This window comes from Pteropus alecto, unplaced genomic scaffold, assembly GCF_000325575.1.
Source record: "Pteropus alecto unplaced genomic scaffold, ASM32557v1 scaffold79, whole genome shotgun sequence".
In the NCBI taxonomy this organism is placed as follows: domain Eukaryota; kingdom Metazoa; phylum Chordata; class Mammalia; order Chiroptera; family Pteropodidae; genus Pteropus; species Pteropus alecto.
The window spans coordinates 18,807,076-18,814,104 of record NW_006494612.1 but is presented as its reverse complement, the minus strand read 5'-3'; the positions used below and the strand labels follow the sequence as shown (position 1 = coordinate 18,814,104).

The 7,029-nt window shown below is 34.0% G+C and overlaps 1 pseudogene; it reads left to right on the top strand.

The window, feature by feature from the left end:
• Nucleotides 1-4,822: 4,822 nt before the first annotated feature.
• On the top strand, nt 4,823-5,710 carry LOC107195273 (annotated as a pseudogene).
• The last annotated feature ends 1,319 nt before the right edge of the window (nt 5,711-7,029 follow it).

Below are 7,029 nucleotides of genomic sequence, written 5' to 3'. Positions count from 1 at the left end.
ATGTTTTTATATGCAGTTAATGGTTTACTACTCCAACATTCACTAAATCGAACTACTGTAGAAAAATACCTGCCCTGGGGTGTCTCTCTCTGTCTCTCTGTCTCTCTGTCTCTCTGTCTCTCTGTTTCTCTCTCTCTCTCTCTCTTTCTCTCTTCTCTTTACCTAACTGATTGAAAGGCTCTAATGAGAAATGCCACTAGTTCTGAGGCTTTTAGTTGACATACATAGGACTAATTTAAGAACTTTAATCTTTTACTGACTAACTCAGGAGCACTAATCTTTGAAATAAATTTTACTCAAGATAAACACACATACACAAATGAAATGAGAGGTTCAATACAATTACTTGAGTGCTAGAGGGCATTAAAAAACATTAAAGTAATATTGTAGGTAATGGTCCATTTTACCTATAGATCTATTATGATAAATCATATCTAATTGTATTTTTATAATAGACATTCAGGTAATTTTTCCTCCATCAGTATTTGAAGCAAATAAAGTTTTAAGAGGGAAATTCACCCCTCTCCAGTAGTGGTTGCTCACTAAAGAAATAGTACATTTAAGTAACACCTCTGAGGTTTTCTAAAATCTTTCAACATAGTAGTTCAGTATATACTGTGTATTCAAAATATTTTCTGTAAACATTTAAATATTTTTTAAAAATTGTACCATAGTATCTAAATGGGAATTTAATAATATTTTAGAAATAGAAGGGTTTTAAAGATATTACAGACAAAGCTCTTCCTTTGAAGTAAGAAAAACAAGGCTCTGAGAGATAAAATAATCTGCCTAAGATCAAACCTTGAGTTAGGGAACAAATAAGAACTAAAAAACAGAAACTTCAAGTGTAGAGTATATTCATCAGCACTAAATCATGTTGAGATCAGAATGTTTTTATTATATTTTAAAACTCTTATTTTTTTTCCTCGTCTGTTTATATTTATAAAAGAAACCTTGAATAGATTATTTCCTCACCAACTCTAAAATATAAGTTTTTATTTTCAAACGTCAGGGTTTTTTTTTTTTTAATTAAGAAAAAGTACATCCTGTTTAAGCCTTATCACTTTTATACATCATGGAAAAATAGCTTAGAATTTTGAAATTGACTGTAGAATTCTAGAAGTGTTTGTCAGTTTATATGTCCCCTAAAAAATCCATTCGCCATTCAAGATGTGTATTCATCAAGGATTTAAGAATACTTCGTTAACCAATGAAAATATTTACATGCATGATTGACATTTGTTTGCTTAATTTTTTCCTTCCCCTTTTTAAGCCCAGTTGGTATTTGGTAACAAGTAGAAGACTACAAACTCAGTGAGGAAAAATGTCCTTCAAAAATAAAAATGATTATGACTATTCACATTTCTTCAGGGATTTTTATAGACTGTTTGAAGAAGGAGTCAAGTTTCCGAAAATTTGTATTTCCAGAAACTAACTTTGGCTCATTGACCTGATTTGTACAACGGTGTTCAATTTTTTTTAATGTAAACATCTTTGCAAATACTGTTAGTTTAAATTTGGAAAAGAGTATGGTTATGTAGGATTCTATATCTAATGATTTATCAGACATTAAACAAATATTAATGGAAGTTATTTGAGACTATTGTCTGAGACTTTTTTCATCATACAAAGTATAAAGTCTAATAATATAAAATAATTTATACATGTAAATGCCTCACCATTTACTGTGAGTGACTAGTGAAAATAATAAAGGCTGCAGATTTCAGAGATCAAACCAGAAGAGATCAACAGAGCCATTAAATAGTTCCCAAGAACAAATTTATTAATTGACCTTCCTACATAACCCAATTGAATTGGTATTCTTTTTGTTATAGATTAAAAAGTGGATTACACACACATGTATACACACTCACACATAGACACACAAGCACTCTGGCCTGGCATTCTATATTGAGAAATATGCATAAATGATTGTTTAAAAATGAGAAATTGTCAGTCTCACCCTTATCTAGAGTGTACCCAGCTGTTGCTCAGTGACAGAAGCTGCTCTCCATGGGATACAGCTTTGTATGTAGACCTCTAGTCTAACAGTTATAATGATTTTTTTTTTTATCATAATTACAAAGCATTTAATTGCACAGAGCAATTTAGGAAACAGTCTAGGTCAAGACAGATCGTAATCTAAGACCGATAACACTGATGTGGAAAACATAGAGAGTATGCAAACAATGAAATAATAAGCAATGAATAATTATAAACATAAAACTTAGTACTTTCAGCATATTTCTGTTCGGCGTAAATGCATTTTGGATAACTCACGCTTAATTGCTAAATGCTTAAAAGGGCTATCAGGTGTTATTATTTTCTCACTGAGCTTTCATTACTCCAGAAATTATGCTTTCCTAGCACTGTATCACTGGATAAAGGGGAATATAGTAAAAAATAAATAAATCTGAAGAATCATTTCAGCCAATTTAAGCCAATTGTTTTAAAAGCATATAACATACACATGTCTAATTACCAAAGAACATCCCTCCTTCATACTATAAGGGATAACCATAACTGACAGATTGTTTTTTATTGTATTCTTTGAACAGTTGATTTAAAATAGTAAAAGAGTAAATAAGGCAAAGAAACATATATTCAAGGACGTAATGGTAATAGCAATAATAATAGTAATAATAATAATAAATAGCTTTTGCTATTAAATCTTCCTAATGTGATACCTAATGTTCTTTAAAAATCTTTTGGCTTATATCAATAAATCTTTATTCCAAGAAGAGAAAGACAATATGGGCATTTTTAGGTATTTGTATATTATAATGATAATTTATTATTCAAAAGAAAGGAAACTAAAGAGAAATGCAATGATTTTTCTTGGAATCTTTTCAGATATAGACTAACACGTTTTTGTGGCTAAAGCCTGTAATGTTAGATTCAAATCTCTCTCTCTCTAAAATATTTACCATTTTATATATTTTATATATATATATATATATATGTATATATATATATATATGTAAATATTTTCAAGGCTGTCACTCCTTGATGGTGAAAACTTTAAATTTAGTTATTTGTGCTTACTATTGAGGAAACAAAATAATTATGATTATAAAAAAAAGTTTGTCCTGAAATAAAGATGATAACGGTTTCAAGTGCTGTTTTTCTCAAATTACATTCAATTCTGCTTCAATGCAACATATGTGTTTCTAAAAAAGTCTCTATATTATGCTAAATAACACAATAAAAACCACAGGGATTGGGGCATGACACTTAAAAAATATGTCAGTGGAACATAAAAAAGAAAGAACCTAATAATAACGGTAGCACAGTTTCACACTTGTTAAATGAATAAGAAATTCATAAAGACAACAAATATAGTGCTTAACTTTGAAAACCATCTGAAATTTATAGAAGGGTTACAGTTTATGAATTATTGTGAAGTGGTGGAAGGAAGGTTTTCTGAACTGACAGGGAGTTGTAACACCAGATGTGGATGCATGTGGCCCACCGATTGTCCTTGTGAGGTGTGAGTGTATGTTTTGTATTATATGTTTTGTATTCCTATGAGGAATCAGATCAGCTGTGTGCAATTTCCTTCAGTCAACTAATTTTCCTAGCAGATAAAATACAGTCATGCTTTGCATAAGTATGTTAAGTCAACAACGGACCCATAAGATCATAATGGAGCTGAAAAATTCCTATCACCTAGTGATGTCACAGCTGTTGTAAGGTCGTAGCTGTCATTGTATGGTCATAGCACAACGCATTATTCAAATGTTTGTGGTGATGCTGATGTAATAAAACTTACTGCGCTGCCAGTTATATAAAATATAACACATACAACTATGTATAGTACATAACACTTGAGATAATGATAATAAATGTTACTGGTTTATGTATTTACTATACTATAATTTTATTATTAGAGTGTATTCTTTTTACTTATATGTTCTCATATAAGTAAAACAGTATTCAGTGAAACAGTATTCAGTGTTTATAGCCCTTTTTATTGCATCATTTGCTCTTGTGTTTGGTTTAATCTTGTGTGGTTTTGTACAATGACATGCTGTACAGGCTTGTAGTCTAAGAGCAAAAGGCTATATCATATAGCCCAGGTGTGTAGTAGGCTGTACCATCTAGATTTGTGTAAGAACACTTTACGATGTTCACACAACAACAACAACAACAAAATGGCCTAACAATACATTTCTCAGAACGTAACCCTGTCATTAAGTGGCACATGACTGTAACACATAAACAAATGCAAAATTTTTATCTTATGCTAAATTTGTTTCTTAATATATCAGTTGAATTAGAACAATGATTTTTAAAAACGATCATTGCAGCAGAACTGAGCATATTTTTTTTGCATTCAAAATTCTATTGGTATGTACCAGAATATAACAAGAAAATAATTTATCTGGGGATCACTTATCTGGTATACCCCAATCTCAATAGCAATTCAATGACATTAAATGAGTCTATCAAATACACATGGAAACCAAGTAACAGTTGAAATAATTGTTATACTAGTGCTTCTCAAACTTTAACATGATCAGAATCAGTTGCGGTGTTTGTTAAAACAGATTTTCTCTTTCTGTTTCCACATTTGCATTCCTAAACATTCACAGGAGGTGCTAATGCTGCTATCCCAGAGACCATGCTTTGGGAACCACTTGGTTAGATCATACCAACTACTACTGAAAGCAGTTGACAGCAACATATATATATAAAAAGGAGAAAATTTGTTTCCATCATGGTTACCATTAAGAATGTGACTCTCACTTCTCCATGCTACCCAGAAAAGGGTCCATGTGGTGTTATTAGTTCCTACGTAACTTAAAGGGAAACTGTCACAATGTCCTGAGCCCTTGATGTTTTACAAATAAGGGAAAAGGATGTCTTCAAATTCCTTGCAGCAGGAAGCCACTTAGGTAGCATCAACCTTGATTTCCATATGGAACAGTACATTTACAAAAGGAAATGTGATGGCATTTAGATCATAAATTTGAAGAGAACATGTGAGAAGCTTCTGCTGGCAGCTCGTGTCATTGTTGCTATTGAAAACCCGGCTGATGTCAGTGTCATATCATCCAGGAATACTGGCCAGTAAGCTGTGCTGAAGTTTGCTGCGGCCACAGGAGCCGCTCCTATTGCTGACCGCTTCACTCCTGGGACCTTCACTAACCAGATCCAGGCAGCCTTCCGAGAGCCGAGACCCCTGGTGGTTACCGATCCCAGGGCTGAGCACCAGCCTCTTACAGAGGCATCTTATATTAACCTGCCCACTATCACTCTGTGTAACATAGACTCTCCTCTGCACTATGTGGACATTACCATCCCTTGCAACAACAAGGGAGCCCACTCAGTGGGGCTGATGTGGTGGGTGCTGGCCCGGAAGGTCCTGAATATGTGTGGCGCCAACTCCCGTGAACACCCGTGGGAAATCATGCCCGATCTCTACTTCTACAGAGATCCCGAAGAGATTAAAAAGGAAGAGCAGGTCGCTATTGAAAAGGCTGTGGCCAAGGAGGAATTTCAGAGTGAATGGACTGCTCCAGCTTTTGAGTTCACTGCCACTCAACCTGAAGTTGCAGACTGGTCCGAAGACATGCAGGTGCCTTCTGTGCCTATTCAGCAGTTTCCTACTGAGGACTGGAGCACTCAGCCTGCCACCGAAGACTAGTCTGCAGCCCCCACTGCTCAGGCCACTGAATGGGTAGGAACAACCACTGAATGGTCTTAAACTGGTCTTCCATAAACTCTTAAACAAAATGGAAATAAGGTTGATGGAAAAAAAAAAAAAAAAGAAGATTGTGACTCTCTTAAGATCCTGATAACCAATTTGCTGCTAAGTGTTAGAAGCAAATCAAACAACAAAGAATAAAAACAAGTTTAAAGTTTGGGTTATTGTAGCATGTTGGGCAGTTGGATTACCCCCTAACAAGTTGTCATTCTTCATTCTATGGAAACCATGAGTTTGTGGTGGAATTGACCTCCTCCACAGATAAGCCTTGGTTAGAATAAATCGATTATGTTAAATCCATTCCCCCTGGACATATGTGATTAGTTCATTCAGAGGAAAATATAAACAATTTGGGAAGCAATGCTTTCTTTCTTTTCTACAAATCTGAATGGAGAAACAGGTCACTCCAGAAGGCACTGGTAGCCATTTTATGACCATAAGGCGAGCCAGACTGAGGGCAAGGCTAAAACTGCAGGAGATCAGAGCCAAGAGAATATGGAAAAGTAGAACCAAATACTTCATTGAACAGAAACTGAAACCTACACTACTACTGAAATTTTCAGTTATGTGAGTGGATTAATCACTTTTCATATTTAAACCAGTTTGAGTTGGATTCCTTGTTACTTTAACCAAAAATAAAACAAGGAAATGAATCAAAAGAAAGGAAAGAAAGAAAGAAAGAAAGAAAGAAAGAAAGAAAGAAAGAAAGAAAGAAAGAAAGAAAGAAAGAAAGAAAGAAGAGAAGGAAGGAAAGATGAAAAATGTGGTAATTAAAGGAGTAAATTAATAGGAAGGAAGGAAGGAATTCCTATATAAATAGATAGAGACAAAGGCAAAAAAAAAAAAGAGCTAATAAATAAATCAAGTAGCAAACATATTGAAGGTATGCAAAAGACTCCTTAGATATCTACTGATAAATATTCTACTTAAAGTGAACTTTGGCTATTTATAGATGCACAGACCAACATCTCGTTAGTAAGGATTTCAGAACAAAGTATCAGCAATTCCAGATAGTAGAGCCTTGGTAAATTCCCCAAAGCATCAAAGGGTACAAAATGTTTAGAACAATTAAATGTACAAGCAATTTCCATGGCCACCCAAGTTAGACCTGTTATCTACACAGAAAATGAATGTAGTCCCCATTCCAGAATACAGTTAGTCATTTTTAATAATTCTTTTGGCCAACTTCATAAAGTCTCAAGTAAAAGACTCTTTTTAACCTATTGTCACATATAGATAGCTAGACCAAGTAGACCCTATCTATTATAGAGTTTTGAGCAAATGTAGGCCAAACCAGTCAGGCAGTCTTACTCCCACCC